The sequence below is a fragment of the Tribolium castaneum genome, chromosome 3 (assembly GCF_031307605.1).
Source record: "Tribolium castaneum strain GA2 chromosome 3, icTriCast1.1, whole genome shotgun sequence".
NCBI lineage: Eukaryota > Metazoa > Arthropoda > Insecta > Coleoptera > Tenebrionidae > Tribolium > Tribolium castaneum.
The window spans coordinates 10,103,946-10,126,709 of record NC_087396.1 but is presented as its reverse complement, the minus strand read 5'-3'; the positions used below and the strand labels follow the sequence as shown (position 1 = coordinate 10,126,709).

The window sequence follows — 22,764 nt, the reverse complement described above, 5'->3', positions numbered from 1 at the left end:
AGGCGGGCCACGTCAAAAAATAACAGTCGCGTTTGCTACACCGCATTTAAGTTGTTGTCCCGAGTCATCATGTCTGGGTATATTTCTATGTCGTTTAACTACTACTTAAAAACGTAATGTAAAATGCATTAAGGCCCCGATACCATCAATATAGTTTTAATCGATTATGCGTGAACAAATACGCGATGTACACCAAACATGTAATTACGGTGACTTGGTTAAAAGCCTTCTCCAAATGGACGTTATTAGCGAGATCCTAAACTTAATCACTATAATTTACGGTTGAAACAATTAAAACGATTTTATATGATAATTACGGAGCTGCTGTCACGATCAGTGCCTGATTTGGGCCCGAAACATGGATACACAACGAATTAGCCACGGGCGAACTGGATGGAGATGTATGAGGAAAACAGGATGCGACATCGAGGAAATTAGAAAATAAATTAAGAGGAAACTAAATACCTTTAATGGTCGTTGCTTGTAATAAATTACTTGAGTGAAAGTGTCCAACCGAAAATCTGTAATTAATCGTTTGAATAACGGTTTTAAATTAAAATTAAGCTATAATTTTCAGACTGACAAAATTCTTGTGGGCTGGATTCGGGGTGGGATGGTGCGACAACCCGGCGCTATGCCCAACGAATAAATCATATTTGTAAAAATTCATTTCTTCAAGCCATTAATTATCCTAGAATCAATTGCATGCGTCCGAAACCAACAAGCAAAATAAACAATCTGATAGCTGGGCCCTGTGTACGGAAGACTATAAATTAGGAGGCAAAACAAGATACAAAATCGCAGGATTTTTTGGACCCGAAAAACAGTACGGCAGAGTAAAAATGAGGGCGCTTCGATCCATATATCGTCTTGGCGCCAAATCGTTTTAAATTAATCCAGCCAATTCACTAATTACTTGAAAAAAATTGCAGAAATGTTAAGTTTACAATCTTAACAGAGTGAGAAAAACTGACGATTAAACTTTTGATAAAAAATATGAAAAAAATTTAAAATTTGCGTTTTGTCTCGTATTTTTCAAGACGCTGTAAATAGGGCTATAGAATTAAATTTTCTTTAAAAAGTCAGTGAGACTTTATCGTTAACGGTTTGAACCTTAAAGGCATTAAAAAACGATGAAGCAACGGATTCGTTACATTTTACCGATAGTCAAGTAATTAATTTCTACCTAAACTGTAAAAGATAAAAATTTGGTGTCGCGGACTTTTTTTATAGATAATTAATTCTCTACAACTTTGTTCCTTACACATTTTTGTATCTCCGACCGTATTCTCAGCGTTTTGATAAATATGCGACGATGTGTAAAGAATTATCGCTTAGAATTATCATTCCACCTTATATTTTTGCGAATACAGTTAAAGATACAAAAAAAGTGTGATGAACAAAGTAATAGAGAATTAAATTTTCTGCAAAAAAGTCCGTCAGACTATAATTCTATCTTCAACGGTTTAGGTATAAATTAACTTTCCAATACATAACTTTACCACCGGAAAAATGAAGCAAATTTGTTGCTTGGACGTTTTTGAACGACTTTGGGGCACTAATGGCTGAAGATAAAGATATGGTCTCGCAGACTTTTTTGTAGTAAACTTAATTCTCTACAACTTTCTTCTTAACATTTTTCTTACATCTGTAACCGTATTCGCGGCGTTTTGATAAATATGGGGCAAAGTGTAAATTGGTAAAAGTTTTAATTTTTTTTAGTATACCTAATTTACGATAAAATTTTTGCATAATGTTTATCTCCCGCTATTGAGAATTTAATTCTCTATCTGCCTATATTTTTTTTTCTATGTGTTACAACTATTTCATCAAATACATTGCTTTGAAAACTTAGACGGTAATGGAACAACTGCGCTCTCTGGCGGCATTAACGAAACTACCGAGGACGGGAAGGTTCGATTTGTACGTAGTTTCATATCCTAACCTTTAGATATCCGTAGCCCTGAGGTACATATTTTTTCAAAAACTTACTTCGTCACACGCTGGACTGCGTGTGTGGTTTAAAGAATTTATTTATATTGGCTTAATAGAGTGATAATATTCTGTCCTAATCGTGATGGATGACCTGCCGGGGCCAAATTTACGCTTATTCATCCAGCTTCAATTTCCAAATCGATTCGTTTAGTCTCGGAGAAAGTGTGCCTAAATCAAGAAAAAGTGTGAATTTTGTAAAAGAATCTGTGCAAAATATATCTTGTTAGTGACAGTGTCATGGGAACATAAGAAATGAGCACAATTAAGTGAAATGGACAATGACTTTCCAAAGCAGATTTGCGACAATAGCCCATAAACGATCAATGGAACGATATGGGAAAGGAGGCACATGCGTGGGCGTTTGGCCTTCTTCACCCCCATTTCGTGCGATTGCAAAATTTAGAGACAATGCAACTCAAATGAATTATATTCAGTTTCCATACCTGAAAAATTAATGACTTTACGGAATATTAAGGCGAATCGAATGTGAATAAGGTGCGTCATTATGATTTATGTTTTCGACAATTTTTCAAAGTCGGAACAAATCCAAAGTAACATTAATTCACACTAATTACAGATTAATTTATGAATCTGGTCGCTGGCCAACTTTCGAACTGAAAAGGTCTGAAATTATTTATGGATTTTTGTTGCGCTAGTGAAAAGTCCACTGTATAGATCGACGACAGCCAGTAAAATGATCGACCGCATCGAATTAATATTATTGAAAGAGGCGGATGGAACCGGCTTATGGAAGATGACAAATCTATTGGCATCCTAATCCGTTATTCAACTTAACACCAAGAAAGAATATTCTATTGATGACTTAGATAATTGAAACTGCGACAGGTTTTTTGTAAGAAAAAAATATTTCGAAAGGGAATGAGATGTATTTAATCAAAATCTCGCCCAATTCGATTGGTTTATCTTCGGCCCGTTCGAGCGTGATAATTTCTCCACTTGGCTGCAATCTCTCCGTATCTTCTTCCGCCTCATCACCGGAAGCTCGAATATCTGTGCGCTTTTCCGCATTCTGCCTTTAGCCGGCTTTTTTGGAATTTACGGCGTTTGGAGCAATTTATCAGATGCGAACAACGAGCCCTAACAATGAATAGTTGTTGCAGGAGATACATTTCTGATGTAAGAAAAATCACTTTCAAATATGCAGAACACGCGAAACATTAAATTCTCATGCATGGCAAGGGAAAGCCGAGCCGTGTTTACACACTAGAACGATGCACCTGTGTACATAATACTAAAGCGTGCCCAACGGCCTCGGAGTGAGTCTATGGGACCTTTACGTAAACAATGAAAGTTGTGTTGAAAACTCATCGAAACCGTTGACCGATGAAATTTTTATTGAGGTATTAGTTCCGTCAAAAGGCGATGACGAAACTGTCTTGCTTGGGGCATTGTAGCCTTGTCGGAAGTATGCAATTAGGAATTTAAATCATTTCTTCCGAACTACTTATTCACTTTATTCGGCTTTTGTTGGATCTGGTAATTGTGCGCCCATTAGTGGATTTCAAAGGATATTGTCACGCCATAACAAATGGTACAAGTGGAACTAGCGACTTTATTTCATCAAGACCACTTCCGACCTGCGCTATTGTGTCTTCAATGGCAAAAAACTAAATTGGTGCAAACGCAAAAACTCCCAAATGTTATTTATTCTAGGTCTCATGAAGAGCTCATTAAAACTTTTAACTAATGAAAATAGAAATGTCGTTCCTTTTTAACGTATGGCCATGTATCTAATTTGCCTCTCACCGGGCTGTCAAAACTGATTGAGCTTTTGTAACGGCCATCCATAAATCGGCCCAAGCTGAAAACTGTGCGAAACGGTGAAATGATTGAATAACATAGATAGAAAGTCGAAAATTGGATGGGGAGAATGTGAAGAACGGCCGAATTAGAAAAGGTCACCGGTTTAACGACACCATTCTCCAGTGTACACACTTTTAATACATCCAACCACAAACGTCTAAAAAATCATGGACAAAGTATTCAGTTTCTCATATAAAACAGGAAACACGAAACCAATTACAACAACAAACAGTACGACGGAATGTGAGACATTTTCACAAGCACTCCCCTTGCCAATGACGACGCTTCATGGATTTTCATCCGTAATTAGCTAATATTAATCCTTGATTTAGTGCCGTCGTCCGAACCAGCGGCGCTATTAATTTCTCCATCTTCAATGGCGAGGTAAAAAGAAGAATCATCCCAGTGTCTAATTACGAGAGCAACGTTCCCAGGGTTCGCGCTGTAATTTAGCGATCAGCTCGTAAAGTAGGCTAGCTATCCTACGATGTTCGTCTGTTTCGTTTACGATCCGGGCGTTAATCCGGACTTAACGTGTTGCAAATTATACCACGGACTCAAATTGGTAATGGTGCTGCCGTACAGAACCTACACGAAAAAACTGCCGATTCACGCAAGCTGTTACCTCCGTGCAGGGAAAGGGCAACACCTCGGCAATTGCCATGTCAGTCTAACGAGTTTTCGAAAAAAGCGACAAAGGAAGTCAAAAATTTTTAAACAGCTGCAAAAAATAAAATGGATCCTTCCTTCACTGTTTGGAATATATATAACATACAAATCGAAATCAGAAAACGTCCCTCAACCGAAATATTTAAATATATTTTTTTAATCGAATTAACCTGTTTTGTTAAAAACGTCAATATTTGGCACAATTTTTATTTTCCCTAAATACAGTAGATCTCGGTTATAACGAACTCGGCTTTTAACGAACAGTCGGATATAATAAACAAAATTGAAAGTTTTAAAGTCCTACATTATAGTAACAAATTGGTACGGTTTTAACAAACAAACAAATGAACTCTGCTTACAACGAACACTTGCTTTTAACTCCAATTTTTAGATAAAAAAGCGGCCTACGTCTCGGTTATAACTTATAACATACGGACGTGCACTTTTGTTATGTTCTATGAAACAATAAACATTTCAGATATTGCAGAAAGATTACAAAAATGATAATGTTAAGTAAAAACATTTTTTTATGTATATATAAAATAGATTAATACTTTATTTCCTGTTTCTATTTCAAACTTAAAGCTCATTTAATTTGAAAATGACTCGGTAAAACGACGTTAGGTTAGAATGAACGATCGGTTATAGTTACAACGAACAAATACTGAAGACCCTTGGTTGTTCGTTATAACAAAGTTCCACTGTACCTAAATTGACTTGTAGTATGTTAAATGTGTTTTAAACATCCTAGTGCTTCCTTCCTAATTACTTAAAATTAGATATTTTTCAATTTTTTCATTTTTTTAACTACATTCTAGTATGTAATACAGACTACTATGTATGTATTTAAAAAAAATTCTCAATTTAGTAGTTTGTAAAATTTACATCTAGAGAGATTTTTTATTTCTTAGCTTTTCAGACTTTTAAGCACATAGATTTTTTAGTTTTTTAGTTTTCCTATACATATTTCATATTCACTTTGCAAATTTTTCAGTTTTTCATGATTTTACTATTATAAAATTACAGTAATCACACTGTTTTTTAATTTTTCTGTACTTCAGGTTTCAGTTTCTAAGTTTCTTAGCTTTTCAGTCTCATAGTGTTTTGATTTTTTATTTAGAATGTAATGTTTTAATTTATTAGTGTTTTCTCCAATTCTATAGATTTTTTTTCATTCTGTAATGTTTTTCATCTTTTTTAGTTTCTTAGAGTTAGTTTCTTCCTTAGAATGTTATAAAAATTTTTAATTTTTCTACTTTTCAATTGTAAATACTAAGGGCCGGTTTATAGAAACGTGATTAATTTAATTCACACATAAATGTGTGATTAACTGATCACGTGACCAAAATGAAACAATTTGGTTGGTCCATTCGCGTTGTTAACTTTTACCATTGCAACTAACTTTAATTTCCCTAAGAGCCGGTTTACCAAACATTTTAATTGGAATTAAATTTTTATCGCGATTAACTTTATATTTGTCAATGCATTTTAAATGGCAACTTAATTCGAATTAGTTTAATTCTGATTTAAATCTTAATTTCACTTTCTGTAAACCGGCCCTAAATGTACATTAAATTGTCTCGAGCTCTTGCAAAACCACATTTTAGTAAATAATATAACAAAATGAGCAACAGTAGGTCTGTCACTTGTTAAAGCTGCTGAACTTGTAAAAAAAGTACAAATTTTTATAAGATTACTTGACAAACTGTTAGAGGTGCCTAATTTTACTGCTAGTATGTATTTCTATTTTCTAGGTTCAGATAAATTCTTACAAAAAAAGGACTAATTTTACAACAAAACAACAATTAAGATGAACGATTAATTAACTTCTTAGAAATTTTTTGTGCAGTGGGGAATTTTAAGATCTCTACAAAACACATTCTGTTTTGTTTGTTTTTGTAAATTGTTTTTATTTTTTCTGCTGGAGAAATTAATGTAAAATGCGTCCTAAATTACCAGATTCTAATACCTAATTTCTTGTTCTACACCTATATAAAAAATCCGGTCTCTACTTATAGTTAAGTGTTCAAAATAAAAATTTCGTAAATGACTGATTTTTTAAATTGAACCTTTAGTAAATGCCTCGTTTCTAAACTTGTTCGACTCCAGAAACGGCCTTGCCTCCGATCAATGGGTGGTGTTATTTCTGTTAATAAAATGGTACAATTTGGGCCTCCGCCACTGCCGGTGGGACTCGCAGCGTATCCAGCGTGTATTATTAAGGCCCCATTACTGGCAATGGCACATAAACAATAGCCTGACCACTGCACTATAATTTGGTGTATATTTTACTGCGCTAAAGTAAATTGCTTGTTAGACAATGGATTATGATTTTCTACAACCTGTATCGTCTACCTGGCCTTCACCAAACACCAACCAGTGTTCGCCGTACACTCCTCGAACAACCGTTCACTAAATTACGACTTTCCGTCTGGAAAGACGTACGATCGATTCGGTCAAATAAACCCCAATGCCGGTTATTAAAATCTGATTTTAACGGTTTGCTTCGGAACTTCCGACTGATGCCTTCAACCATTTGTTAAGTAATTGGTGTTTGGAAAACAAACGTGGAAGATGAATCAGCTTTGGTTTAAGGGCATACTTGTGGCAACGAAGCAGATAATCTCGCTTCTAATAGAATATTAGAACTTTATGTGTCGGCTGGTGTATTTATGATGCCCATAGGGAATTGCTAGTTATCTTTCATGGGCAACAATAGCTCCAGTAGCTACGGCCTAACGGAGCGCTTTGCCCTACAGCAGGTCATTTTCCTCACCTGTTTGTTTTATTGCCCCAAACACGCGGAGTGAATTTTTTTGGTACTAGTTAGTAATTGATAGTGTCTGATGATTCAAGTCCCCTGGCACAGGTGTCGAGACAGCTCGTCTGTCCTTACGCAACGTCCCGTCTTACCATAACGAGTCTTCCTAGTGGGCGTTTGGCGACATTTTTCAATGGGCCACAGCACCAAGACCATCGTCAGACGTGACAAAGTCTCCCATCTCATGACCCGGAGCATTTGCACCTGTGCATCAAGAAGGCCGTCGACCGCTGACCACAGATTATCATACGTAACCTGTCTTTCCAGTTTCTAATTCGATGTTGTGCCGCTGGAGCCGCTTCTTCGGCAGCTCAAAACATCCCCAAAATCGGCCAGGAAGACCAGCGTTCGCAGCCAAACTTGTCAAATTAAAATTTCCTGGGTCATGAATATGCTAACGATTTTTTTTCTACACTATGATATGGTATTACAATCTGAACATGGCGCGGAACAGCCGACTGAGATGTAAGTTGGAATAATTGAACAGTGCTTCTTGTCAATTGATCATCAATCAGAGAAATGAATCCAGACAGATGGGCTCTCCCATAGAGCGCGTCTTCGTTTCTTTGTGTCGCACCGCGTAAGCGGCTTGATTTATTAACAGTTGGATTGACTCACAGAGAGATACTTCATCTTTGCTCTGCGACGCAATCTAGCGCAAAACTCGAAAAAACGCGATTTGGCGCTTCCTCAATCAAAAACAACAAGAAAAAATATTCCACCATCAGTGTTAACAATTTCAAAAGATCAGTGAATGAATGTAAACAACTGAAGATAAACGACAAATAATTTTCAAAACGTGGCTAAGAAAATTTCAGTCAATCAAATTTATAATTTTTGTAGATATAAATCGAGGAAGGTCACGTTATTTCAATAGTATGTTTTATGTAACAATGACTTGGTAAGCTTTTTGATCGAAATTCAATTGAGTGAAAAATAGACTGCTCAACAATTGAACATTATATTGACTCCCTAGGCTAAATCTTTAAAATTTCGCCGGTGTAAGTCACTCTTTGAACTTGCAGAATTATTCAAAGAGCGACTTAGACTAATGAACTAAACCCAAATTACACTAGAAAGAGGACGCAAAGGAAATGAAACGGCTGTAAGTACATATTTTTCAAAAGTTTGCATTTAACTGAACTGGAAGTTATTTCATAATTTGATAATGACTGTTCCACTAAGTTAAGACCCCAATAAGAGTCTGGAGAGAACCCACACGATTATTTCCAATATCCACTTCAAGTGTAGAGCAGTATACGGGGTATTAGGTAATGTGTTACCAACATTGTGTATAGAAATGCGTTTATTTATCACCTGTTTAAAGCCATTGTATATCTTATGGTAATTTTTTAGCGATTAATGGTTTTCTTATACAAGGATAGACATAAAAGCGCAGGAAATTTTTAAAAATTCCCAAAAAGTGTTGCTAGCATGTTCATTTGTGGAGTGTCGATTGTCGGTCCTGGTATGTTTCTTGCCGAATTGACGAATTACGGAGTGGACCAAGAAGCTAAATTACGTCTACTATTTTGTTAATAACTGTAAAGTTGGCGTGTACTTTCTTATCATCCCAGATCAGCAGTCCTCAAAATTTGGAACCACAGGCTCAAAACTATTGAGAAAAGTGTGCATTTTTGTATAAGAAAATTTTACTTGATTTAATTATTTTGTCATTGTCTATATACCTTCGAATTTTTGCTAAACCATTCCGGAACAGACTGTAGGTACGAGTATGCATATTTAGCGTTCATTGGATCAAGGTTTGGGAAAGATACTGATCACTTCATATTCAACAAACTGATTTTATTTGATATTTCCTTTAGTTATTTCATTACTCAAGATCGTACGAGTAATTGAAGAAGCTGGTTACTAGAAAATATGAAAAGAGATGTTCAAGCTGTAATGAGAGAAAAAGTGTCAAACCGTTCTAACGTATGATTATCTACTGTGCAAATCTTTAAACAAATATTTTTTGTTTGGTTTATTTAAATACATAAAAGGATCTTGAAAACCCAAATATTAGGTATCCCGTTCTTCCCCAAGTTTCTCCACTTATAAACAAAAATTAGCAACACTGGGTAAATTGCTTTACATTTACAATGTAAAAAAGTGAAGAACCAAGATATATTTATTTACCTACATAATTACCACAATCAAAGACGTAGGGCATTGTTAAAACTTAATTCGTTATCAAAAGTAAACAACATAGATCAACCAAATTATCACGTGACCAAACCACGCATTTAATTGCGAATTACATTAATGACGCTTCTATAAACCGGTCCGTAGTATTTCAATACGAAGGTACAAATATAAACGATCGTTGTGATAAAGTTTTTGTTAATTTCGATTTTTTTACAAAATTTCTAGGTTTCAAATTTTTTACTAAATATTTCTACAGGCTTTAATCAATTTAAACGTAATTATAGACTTTATCGCCAACTTTTTGTATCTTCAATATACAAAGATCATCTTTCGAGTTCTCGATCCTTCTCCTAAACAAATGTCTCCATTTGATGAAGGCAATGAGAACTTATTTTATGTTTTTCGAGCATGTGTTACCGGAATTTTAAAATATCGTTGATTTTATGACAATTAATTTTTTTTAATTTTCCTACGTTAAAAATGAGACAATCGTTTCGAAAATAAGAAATTATGACCTCACAACCGCCTCTTAGTACAGAACGCTGTTATAATAGCACAGAACCAAAAACTTGATCAACATTTGAACAAATTTCACCCCTCTTCCATAAAAGCAAAAGCTGATTTCTTCCTGTTCAAAATTTTGTCACTTGACAGATTTTCTCAAGTTTTGATAAACTCTGTCAGGGACACTATGAAGTGTTAAAATTTAATAAAATATTCGTTCAATAACTTTTAATAGACAGCGGCTAAAAAGAAATAGTTTTCACTATTGTATTAATCGTTTTTAGCATTATTATGTACTTAAGACAAAAAAAAAACTCTTGAAGATCATCCAATACGGTTTTCATGTGGTTATAAATATTTTTGTGCATTGTATGGCGAAGTGACTTAATCCTGTGTTGCGTGTGGAATTTCCGAAAGTCTCGTCGTATTTACCAATTAATTGGTTTCGGTCCCGGTGTGGTTATGATCGCGGCCATCGATAAAGAAGGTCCGACCGAAGATGTGGCAGATAGCACAAGAAGAAGGCAAAATCAGCAGTCTGGATCTCAACACGACTCCGCCACCCCGTCTTGTGACAGTGACGGACGGCGACCGTCAGCGACCACCAATAAAAATGTCCATTGCCTTCACTCGGAACTGTCCTGTTCCCAGACAATGTTCGAGACAACTTCTACACAATACACTTCTTGTCCAACACATGTACGTCCATCCAGAGATGATATAATTAGTCGGTGCAGCCAAGATTGCCCTCGACCGCAACAGAAACCGCAAGAGGAAGCCAAAATATTATATTTCATGCCGTTTTACACACGCTTACTATTACCATTGTTATTTTAATTTCGTGCTGGTGTCGTGAATGACTCACACATGCCCCGAGTTTTCGTTCATTGATGAATGCTTAAAAGGCGAACGCACACACTGCTGCAGTAACGAATGAACGGCGATTTCGCACATGCTGTCTATTACGACCATTTGACCATGTATAGTGGTTCGCCAACTGCGATAATGTCGATAATCGGAGCCGGGAAGCTTCACGGTGCCATATACAGAGAAAATCTATCGAACAAATGATTTACACGACCGCAGGAAGCGCACATTCAGCGCTGAACCCACTTACGAGGAAAGTGAAGAAGTTTTTACGGAACCATGCTAATTACAGCAATGTGTTGCATCACGCTAGATTCCTTTTGACACTCGTTACTCGACTTTCACAAGAAAAAGGAAGTTATGAAATTGTATTCTCGATGATGAGCGTGTGACAGTCGGAGGGACATTCTCTCCCCTTCTGGGTGATCAATTCGCACTGAAGCTAACACCCTTGTGACAACAAACCGCCTTATGGTGTCCCAATGGGCGGCCGCCAACAATACGGCCCATTAAACGTGCCGGAGGCACAAGTGGGTTATTGTGTTAATCCGAGGGATGCCTCTTGTGGGTAGTTTTCGCAACAATTGCCGTGGGTAATGAATAATCGCGTTCAAGTGTCGCGTTTTTTGGACGGTACATACTTAACTGTAGAATGGCTTCGTGCCGATCAAAGAGCGACCATGTAATGAATCAAAGAGGAAAAACAAGTGTAAAATCGCCATAACTAATGGATAAATTGTCGGCTGATTGCAAAAACCCATCGGATTATCGTCGTTAAATTTATAACTGTTGGTTAGGCGGGACGTAATTTTCTTTTTGCCCAAGCCTATTGTCCAGTCTGGTTTCATGAATGAAGGGCAAGAACCCCGTCCGTGTGAGAAAATTTGCATAGATCGTGAGTGGCGCCAGACCTCGCCAAATTACAGAGAGTGGTCCAACATTTGGCGGTAAGCTACTACCGCTTACCATATGATGGTCAAGTACCGAAAGCAATTTTCGTACGTTAACGTGACCAATGAGCTTTCGGTCTCGGTCTGTGGGTCGCGTCTTCGTCTTTACGGTCGAGATCAATAGAGACACCTTCTGACGTGAGGCGGTTTTTTCCTCGAGTTTACTGCCCTGTGGTGATTGTGCTGCCGCCCGGTGGCAGCTAATCCACCGTGTCATTACCTGAATTCAACTGTAAAATTCGTCTGCAAGTACTTGGAAACGTACAAGTCGCTTTTTAATGCAAGATATTCCAAAAGACTTATTATTGGAAGTTGTTTTAATGATTCGGACGAAATTCTTTATGCCAAACACAAAAGAACACGAAATTAACTCGCACACGATCCGGCTGCGTGAAATTAAATGGACGCCGCCGGAGAGTTTTTCGTCAAAAATTTATGAAAAACTGTCCATAAAGTCCAATTAAAATGTTCCAACTCTAGTGTCGTATCTAATTTGCCCGGAACAGCAATGTCGATGCCGGGCGCTTATCTGTAATTATATCTCGTCCAGTGTTGGCCGTTCTTTGTGAATCGATCGAATAATTTAAAGAGTCGATCACGAAACCTAATTGTGGAGGATTTGGTGTGATCTTTTTGCGCGTCTTAACAATCTTGATGATTCGTCATTGCTCCGTGTACAGAAATGCAGGCAACGATATTGGCCTTTGTGACCTGCAGGTCTTCACCATACGTTATTGATGACACATAGACGGGTTTCTTCAATTCAATCCGGATTCTCGGATGCAATCGTGATGATCGTGTGTTTTTTGCCGAGGGCCCACTCTTGGAAGTACACGCTGTGAGTTTCCTGTAATGTATGCACTGCCGCATGTTTAGCGACCATATTTTATTATTAGTGCCGTTCCTCAACCGTGTTCCGTGTTTATACTGTTTTATCAATTATATTACTTCCTATGACGGTACTTGCATGCCGACCGAACATAAACTCCCATCATTTTTTAATTGGAAGAGAGTTCCAGTTCATCACTCCCTCGTTAACACTCTAACGAGGTCGACAGCAAACTTTCAACAATACTAATCCATATTCACCAGATGGCAATGCCACGACGGCTCCCATCAAGATTCGAGGCTCAATTTGCTTGCCATTTGCAATAGCTTTCCTGTTGTGGAAAAATTTCTAATGCTAATCGTGTTTTCCAGTCAAAAAAGGCGCAGATATCTTGTACAACAGAAAAAAAGATCTCTTTTCTGCCCAAAATACTATCTACGGATTGTTATTACTAGAGACCAAATCTTAGAAAACTTCTAGATCCGCAATTTTTAATATGATCACTCAAAATATATCCCATTTCAGTTCATAATAGAATTTTGCAACAGTTCATTTGAAGTTTTTTAATTGAAATAAAGCACAAATTGAAAGTTTTTGTATAAGAAAAGAATTATGTGTTAAATTAAATGCCAGCCACAAATTTTGAGCCCAGAAACTCTCAATTACAATCTGAAAAATGCAAATGAGATGTTGCAAAATTCTACTGTAACTGAGATGGGATATAAATCTGTTTTGTCATTAGATTTTTCAATTTAATAGTTTTTTAATTTTACATCCTTTTAGTTTTTTAGTTTCCGCATACTTAATATTATTTCCTAAAATTATCAGTTTTTCGTGGTTACAATTTTAGTTTTCGAATTTCTTAATGTTCTTACTTGCAGTTCTATAGTTTTTTAATTTCTCACTTAGGTTCAATCGCTTGTTTTACAAAATTGCAATCCCTCTTTTTAGTTTTTTTTTAGTATTACAGCTTTTAAGTTTTTCAGCTTTTCAGTCTCTTTTTTTATGTGAATGTGAATTTTCTTTTTTCCAGTTCTACAGTTTTTCAACTAACTACTTCGTACTTCAGAACTTCAATCTCACTACTTTTTTAGCTTTTTCGTGTTAAGGGCTGAAAGGTTAAAAAGTTCTGTAGCGTTAAAGTTACTTATTTAGAGTGACAGTTTTTGAACTTTAAATTTTTCTACTTTTCAAATACTCTCGTTATTGCATAATAAATTACCATCAAAGTCTAAATGTTACGGGTTCTTGCAAAAGCACAGCATTATTTTAGGCAAGCCACGTTAAAAATTATTTATTTTCTTACTGTAAAATTTTAGTAAACGGCATATAAAATTGAAACAACCTGGTGAAGCTTTGAACTCGTGAATAAAGTGTAAATTTTTGTTAAAAGTACTTCAGAAGTCGTGAAAAAATTAATGACAAACTTAGACGAAAATAAAAATGTTAATTGAATAATAAATATTGGTAATGCAGAGGTGCCTGATTTTGGTACTAGTATGTAGTGCCTATTTCCATCAGGGTTCATTTTCTGAGTTGAGATAAATTTTTACAAAAAAATGAACTAATTTTACAAGAGGAAATTAGAACAATATTCAAGTTCAACAATTAATTAACTTCTTTATAACTTTTTTTTTGCAGTATAGTGTTGTAAGTTACAAAACGTATTTCTTTTTGTTTATTTCTGTAATGATTTTTATTGCAAAAAATATGTTTTTTTCCTGCTGTAAGAACAAATGTATTCTAAATGACCAGATTTTAAAACGTAATTTTAAATAAAGTTTTTAACCGCGCAAAAATCCTGCCGCGAATTACTAATTAATAACAAACTTTTTAATTATTAGCCCTTTGTTTTTTGCAAAAAAAATAGTGAAAGGTAAATCGAAATGGACTCAGACCAAGTGGCATCAATTCCTGTTGTTCCCTGTAAGTTGTAGGTGCATGCTGGTCGAACGCAACTGGTAAATCAAGTTAATGGTCTTAATGTGATAGGATTCCTCGTGTTTCCTGAGAATATTTTGTATTGTAATGGTTTTAGATTGTTGAATCGCGCATACAGCACAGCGTTCGCAGAACCACATGAGATTACATAATTCATCAATTTTTCTCACTACCTGAAGCGTTGTGGAGCTTCAATTTGCATTTTATGAAAGGACTGAAAACGTTCGTAAATGCCTCGTTATGATAATAAGAAACTCAGTGATAACGACGTGCGAATTAATAAAGACAAAGGCGGTCGGTCAGAGGAGTGGATCTGAAAAAGTTTACGCAGCATCCATTAACTCGGAGATTTATGTTACGACGACAGCACGGATAAAAGTTAACAGAGTTAATTTTTAAATCGTTGCACTCCACTCATCAATAATTCATGAGCGGTTTTATCGGTGAACGTCGCGCTAATATAAGCTCGTAATGGTTTTACCGTCTCGCACGCACCTTTAAGGCAATTTCCACAACAAATAAACACCGTGAAATAGAGCTTCTTGTCACCAACTTGTTGCTCCTCAATTTCACGCCGACCTTTAATAATCCACGGATTCAAAACACGAAAGCTCGCTCATTCTTGTGTGGAACGGTTCGAGTTTGCGGTTTTTTCCTCCCCGGGATCTTGACGTGGTGAAATGTGTTCGGGTTAGAGATGGGCGTGTTATCTGATAGATTAAGCAATTAATGTTGGTGCTTCAACTTGTTTCGTGAGGTTTTGTATCATTAAGAGCTGCTTTATGAGGGAATTTAATCGCGACGAGGAGATGCTCGCAAAAATACTGTAACGAGCTCCCACAGTCCCAAAAGATTGCCCATCTATGAGCGCTGCAATCGCACCCCTCGACTGAATTCGCTAATGAACTGGGCCCAAAAAAAGGAAAAGCTCAAGAATTCATTTGATGTGATTGCGTCCAGGAAAAGGGCCCACAAATTGATAAATCTCTTCCTACGCTCAAACGCGCCGATATTCTGATCCGGTGATTGATACCGCGACATTTTTGCATAACATTAAATATAACTGCTCATGTTTTGTAAGTAGCGGCCAATTATTTATAGTCGTCCGGTGTGGTGCTTATTAGCATACCTCAATTTTTCTTGCATGTGTGTACCGTAAATGAGTGTTTCCCACTGAAGCATGTTAACAACAATTTCATATTTCATAGTTCTGGAGAGGATCTACGGTGGAAAGAGGAAGCCGCCATGAAATGCAAATTTTTGTAGTCTGCTGTTAACACTCGTATCTTTTATAGGTATGGCAACTTATGAATGGGTTGTATTTACGCGAGCCGCGCGCCCACGTGGTTTCCTGTTCAGATGGTGCTAGAATATGCAGGAAAGTGCGGAGAAGACAAACCGTCGTGATTTATTGGGCATTTTCTATAGTACCAGTGTGTGGGTGGCCCATCCCTTCTAAAACAAATAAAGTGCAACCGACGCTTTTGCTAATTTTGTCACAGATTCCTCGCGACTTTCTCATTCTCATCAATTATTTATCTATTGAAGAAGTTCCTCGTGAAGTGATGCGGGCTTCGAAAGTTTTGATTTATGCGCTTCTCATTGATAATAAAATTAATGCGTGGATTCCGCTCTTAATCCGATCACGGAATCATTCAACACTTTTACAAATTGACTGTTGAAAGCAAGACAACACAGACCCAAACCTTAAATAGCAATCAATATATATCACGGAATTAGCGTTTGAAATGCAGTGGGTCGCCACGTTACAAAACTGATTTCATTTAAATGTTAAATTTGATCGATCGGCAATGTTAAAGGCGAGGAATGCAGCAGGAATGGACGTGACTCTGTTATCTCTCCATTTCTTCATTAAAATGTTTCGTTCATTTACAAAAACAAATTCTTTGAGAAATCGTGATCAATTTTATACAGGGTGTCCATTTTTTGAGCTCCACCATGGGGATCTCAGTTGTTTTAAGAGATACGAACGAGATCGGTAAAGTTGCACATTTTTATGTTAAACAGTTATCTGTAAGAAAATTTGATCTGTCATTTTTAATTTTTGTATTATTAAGAAAAACGCCGAATTTGTAATTTTCGTTTCTATTTTTCAAAAAATCTAAAGAACTACACGTTTTTATGTATTAGACATTTTTCAGAAACTTTTTTTGCAAGTCATCGCCTTTTCCAAGGTGTTCTTGATGTCAGAGTTGGACTTAAGCTTTGATTTTTCGTATGGACGCCATATTTGATACTTGTATTTTTGCAAAATCTTCTTGTTCCTGATTACAACGATGTATCCATGCTATGATCGAATTTTACATGCAGATTAACATTCAGAAAAAATGTTTTTGTAAAGAGTGATTTAGAAAAAAAACGCCAAAAATTTTGTTTAACAAACTAAATTTTGGCAGTTCCATTAAATATTAATACAATGTGTTTTTAAATGATTCTCGTTTAGTTGACTTTGAAATTGGTATACATGTAAAAAAAATTGTGCAGCTCTGCTCAATTGAATTCTTTGTCAATAAATGTCAAAACTGCCAGTTGTCAATTCACAAATTGTCAATTAATTAATTTTAAAAATTTCGTTAAAATTCAACTAAATTGTTACACTGTACAAGAAATCACTTTTATTGTCGAAGCTTATTTCCGAATTTGAGACTTTATAAATGGAGAATGCTAATATTCGGTGTCTAAATGCCTGTTATTAATTCTATGAAGCGGCATTTCTGATTTTCCATGGGAAATTCACAGATGACTAGATGAGAATCATTTAAAAACACATTGTATTAAATAAATGAGTAGAATTTTTATAATTTTGTCTTGTTTTCTTTTGCAAAAAATAAACAACATCTAGCTTATTAGAGTGTGATATTTTTTGTTGTTCTTTGTCTACCTTGCTGCGTCTTCGCTCATAATATAATGTATTTTTTCATAACTATTTTTTCTTATTATATCGTATGTTTGTTATTTTTCTTTCTTATAGTTTATATTTAATATTTTGTTTATACTGTTTTGTAATTATGGGGTTGTATTATTTTTATTATTGTAATTGTCCTGTTATTGGAATTTTGTAATTCTGTTTGACAATAAAGCATTTATTTATTTATTTATGTTGGTTAGGTTTTTACATCGTAATTATCAATAAAGACACTTTCCAAAAATACAAAAAGCGAATATGGCTTCCATAAAAAAACAAAGTTAACTGTTGTAACACTGACATTAAGAACATAAGAACGCCTTGGAAAATACGATCACAGATTTAGATTCCTTGTGAAAAAGAACCTGAACGTTCTAGTTAAAAACATCTAGTACTTTTGGTTATTGCTTGAATAAATAAAAACGAAAATTACAAATTTGATTTTTCTTAATCATTCAAAAACTAAAAATGACATCAAATTTTCATTTAGATAACGGTTCAGTATTTTATGCAGATAATTGTTCAGCATAAAAATGCGCAACTTTGCCCTAATCTAACCGAACTTGTACATCTTTAATAACTGAAACGGATACCGTGTCACAACAAAATACAAATATCAAACACATCCCGTTAGTTTTAGCGGGTTTGTCAAATAAATAAAAAATATGGTGGAGAATGTTTACCAGAAATCGATTTCTAATGTAGAGATCAATATGCCGGGTCCAAAAAACTTGACCTGTGGCTATTGCTAGGATTTACATAATCGAAACCGACTAATTTTTCATGTTCACGTTATCTGTATCCCCATCGCGCGCCTGTTACACAATTCAATTAGAAATGATGGTACATCAGGAGAATCAACCAACAATTTACACAACACCTAATTAATTGAATTAAATGCTGATCAATTACAGAAAATTTGCCGCCTTGAGCATTGTAGCCGGATGGATAATAATTCTCCTGAATAGATGTTGTTTGCCACCTCATTTAAAATTTGATGATGAAGCCGTTATGTTGGTAAATTTTAGATGAAAAGATACGGGCCTCAAACATCTGGTTCGATTAATCATGCGCAAAAAAATATGTTCTAACGTTAAGTTAATATCCAGCGATTTTTTCGTTCGAGCTCATCTAGTTACACATCAAAGCTGGCACTTATCGATGGTCTAACAAATGGGTACCGATGGTAGTACCAATCAGGCATCAGTACCAATTGGTTTTGTTTGTGTTTGAAACGTTCCCGTTTTGTGCTTGCCGACATTAATTTATCACGAGCATTTTACGATTAATTTTTTCCTTTGACGATTAATTACTATTCCTCACCATCTGGCAGGGCATCCGGAAGACTTACCTGGAACAAATAAAAAAATTACAATAGGGCACTTGGTTAGGTAAAATGACTGAAGGTAATTTCATTGTAAATATTTATCGCTGTCAAATGTTTATTTATATGTAGTAACAAACTAGATTGGTCACGATGTTTATATGTCATTGTGGACGAGCTTCGACATTTCGTCAAGTCATCTTCAATCTACAATGCTGATGGTGTGTGACGAATAGAATTTTAAATTCGACGTGTGGGCTGATTAAGTGGCGAAGAGAACAATTAGGCACTAAAAACCATTAGCATACGACAATATTTCATATTACTATTATTGAATTATCACACGAGTTTTTTTTCCAACTTCAGACCTTGCATGCTGTTAAGACTTGTCATGGGTGTGCCGCGCAATGTCATACATGACGACAGGTACCAATCTATATGCTTTTAATATGTTATACAGCTATTAAGCCTTTAAATGAACTATTATTACATATGGATACATCATCAAACAACTTGCCAATATACAGGTAATAGTTGTGACGTTCTGTAACCAAAAATAGTGCTTGTTATTCCGATTCAGGTTGTGCAATGGGCCATGAACCATCACTCAGTACTTCCCCTTCATCTCTTCATTAGACGCAAACCTCTATCCCTTCAAGGATTTTTAAGCGCAATTCGATTCCCAAGTATGTATATATTACTATTTTCAGAATGTTATTTTAATAAAAATAAATAAATTATGCATATTCCCGAAGATCGAAGTGTTAAACAAACTACAGCTAAAAATGTCAAAAACATTTTACTTAAAAAAATAAATAATAATTATTAAAATTAGTAATAAAAATAATTACTTAAAAAAAATGAAAATAGTTATCTTCTGTACTATTTCTTAAATACGAGAAAAGTACAGTGAAACCTCCCATAATAGACACCTCCGAATAACGGACACCTCTTCAAAACGGACATTTTTGTAGGAACGTAACAAAACCTACATTAAAATTTCTCACCTCCCATTAGTGAACACCTCTCCACAACGGACAATTAAAAATTGCCCATCGGTGTCCGTTGTTGAGAGGTTTAAATGTATAATACGTATTTGAAAACTATGTTTAACATTACAAAAAAAATTAGAAGTAATTACTTAAGGGCTCTTCAGCTTTAGTGCCGGAATGTACGTGCAAATAAATAACCGAAAGCAACATGGTGTAATTTTAACGGGAAACCGCAAGCTATGACCGCAAGACCAACATGGTCATCCAAACATGTTTCTGTCTGAATAGTCATTAATTGCAATAAATTATTTTTAACTCATACAGCCTTCACATCGTGTAATTTGTGAGTCTAGTTTCATTTTGGCAATAACAAAATTTGAATTTTTTGCAAGTACCGCAAAAGCGTTAATTTCTTAAAGAGCCAATATTAAATACATTTGAACAAACACAAGAAAAGTATTTTTTGTAGTATTAATCAAATTATTGTAGTTATTAAAACGACAACTTATTTGTGTGTTTAAAAACAGGATAACGTCTATAGCCACTTAATCATTATGCATTACACGACTGAGGTACAGGATATTGCAGAAATACCTCACATTTACAATTTTATAATACGATATCCGATGTGATAACTGAACCCTAACAAAACAACACTGAAAAAAGCTTAAAATAAATAAATGCCAACAGTTAATTTCCGAATGTAATTTTGGACACAATGCCTCAATGAGTCCCGTTTTTCCGACTAGACGGCCACTAATTACCAGAGTCAGTGACTCCCTTCATTGTGAGTATTCTCATGCATTTCCCTGGCCACGATATTGCCTCAAACACGAGCATGTAGCACAATTTTTGCAACATTCCCTTGAAACATCGAATGAATTTGACTGATGGATATCAAAGCTTGTATCTCATCATTATTCACCGGTAAATCTCGTCCTCGTCGTTGAATAATTCCGATCAGAAATATTCGTTGACGATGCTTGAATAAATTACACAATTCAACAAGATCACATCAAATATTTCCAAGAATGGTAATTTTTTCCCCGACGTGCCAATGTGGCCACTATTTCATGCCAATTAAGGTGTAACGAGCTTCTTGTGTGCATATAATCAAATTTTTTTTGGCGGGACTGTGGAAAATCGCCGATAAAGTGAGTGAGTTTATTGAGGATGCGCATTTAATTCACTGTTAAGTGGTTGTGAGACAATTCTGCGCTGTAATGACAGCAATACCTTTATTTTGCTACGTTACGACGTCATAAGAACCACAAGTAACGAGAACCAGCGGCAGTGTTGCCAAACACCCAAAATGAAAATTTGGAAAGTTTTTTCAAGCAACTGGAACGCATTCTTGCAATTCCTACTCAATTCTCTTTGTTGGGTTTGCAATTCAAACTTCAATCAAATTGTTCCAGCACTTGAATGTTGAAACGTTCTCTGAGGACGTGGTTTTTGGCAACAGCGCGGCCCAGTTGCCAACAAAGAAAGTGGAGTGATAAAAACAGCGCATAACAATCAGCCGAAATTTTCTACACGGCCAATCTCAATAAAATAATTCGATATTAATTCAGTACATTAAGTTTTATTTGATCGGGTACTGGTTCTGGACCTGGCGATATCAATGGATCTCAAAATTGAGAATGTCATTTCGAATTCAGAACATAGCAGGTTTCTAACCTTGCGTATCGCTAAGTGGATGTTCCTCCGTCTCGTAATAAACAAAATACTTAATCCAAAAAACAGCCACAGTTTAATAAATTTAAACACACAAAACACTTTGTTTTATTGGACTGCTACTACCAGCCTTCGAGCGCATATTTTAGGGTTTGACGGGCGCGAAGTCCCATTTTAATATCAACCTTATCACCATAAAACCCATAAAAATGCAAATATGATTATGTATAGGTGCAACAAATGGCTCGGATGGGTCCGACGGCTTGCAAACTTTGTAATGACAACGAATTTATGCGCACTTGGAGAATTTAATGAGCAAAACTCGTTAGAGACCCGTGTTTGCATTTCAAATTAAACGGCGCATTTTTGTTCAGTTAAGTTGCCGTATTTGTCTATTAAATTGATTAGAACGATGGCATCCGCGGCTAAACAGTGGACGTGAAGAGCTTATTCATTTTAACCGCTTCACTCGCAAAAAACCTCTCCTATTTTTCATAAATCATCCTGATTCCATCCTTAGCAATGACACGGCCCGCGAAACGGAGTTTTTTCTCTCAAATTCCGAAACACCGAACTGTTTTTGAATCAGAAATTAGCTCATTTTCTGAAATTTTGGTTTAGGTCGCCTTTTGACACAAAAACTAATTTATTTCAAGAAATTTCGTCGAAACAGAAAAGTAATGCAAACATAGATTAGTACATAAAAGTAATAAAGTAAATAATTTAGCACGCCCATATATTTATTTCTAGAGCTTTGCACTTATAACAGACTGAAAAACTGACGACTATAATTTTCATAAGAAACATGAGAAAAAAATTATTTAAAATTTGTGTTTCATCCCACATTTTTCAAGACGCTGCGAATACTATTAAAGATACAAGAACAATGTTAAGAAGAAATTTGTAGAGAATTAAATTTTCTTAAAAAAAGTCCGCGGAAACATTTCTATCGTCAACGGTTGAGACCCCAAAAACTATCAAAGACGCTAAAGCGAGGAATTCGTTACATTTTACCAGTGATCTAATAGCAGAAAATTAATTTATACCTAAACTGTAGAAGATAGAAATATGGTGTCGCCGACTTTTTTATAGGAAACTTAATTCTCTACAACTTTGTTCCTTACACTTTATTTGTATCTCCAACCGTATTCTCAGCATTTTGATAAATATGCGACGATGCGAAAAGAATTCTGGCTTAGAATTATCAATTTGCGTTCCACCTTATATTTTTGCGAACGCTGCAAAGATGGTTAAAGACAAAAAAAGTGGAAGAAAAAAGTTGTAGAGAATTAAATTT

General features: G+C 35.6%; 1 protein-coding gene and 1 long non-coding RNA gene across 3 annotated transcripts in view; one reads left to right on the top strand and one right to left on the bottom strand.

The window, feature by feature from the left end:
* Positions 1–22,764, bottom strand: part of Ser (Serrate) — a 118,232-nt gene that overhangs the window by 53,332 nt on the left and 42,136 nt on the right. The window lies entirely within an intron of this gene.
* On the top strand, positions 18,725–19,571 carry LOC107398299 (uncharacterized). Its single transcript, XR_001575183.2, has 3 exons — positions 18,725–18,880; positions 18,931–19,325; positions 19,379–19,571. It is a non-coding gene; the product is annotated as an uncharacterized LOC107398299 (long non-coding RNA).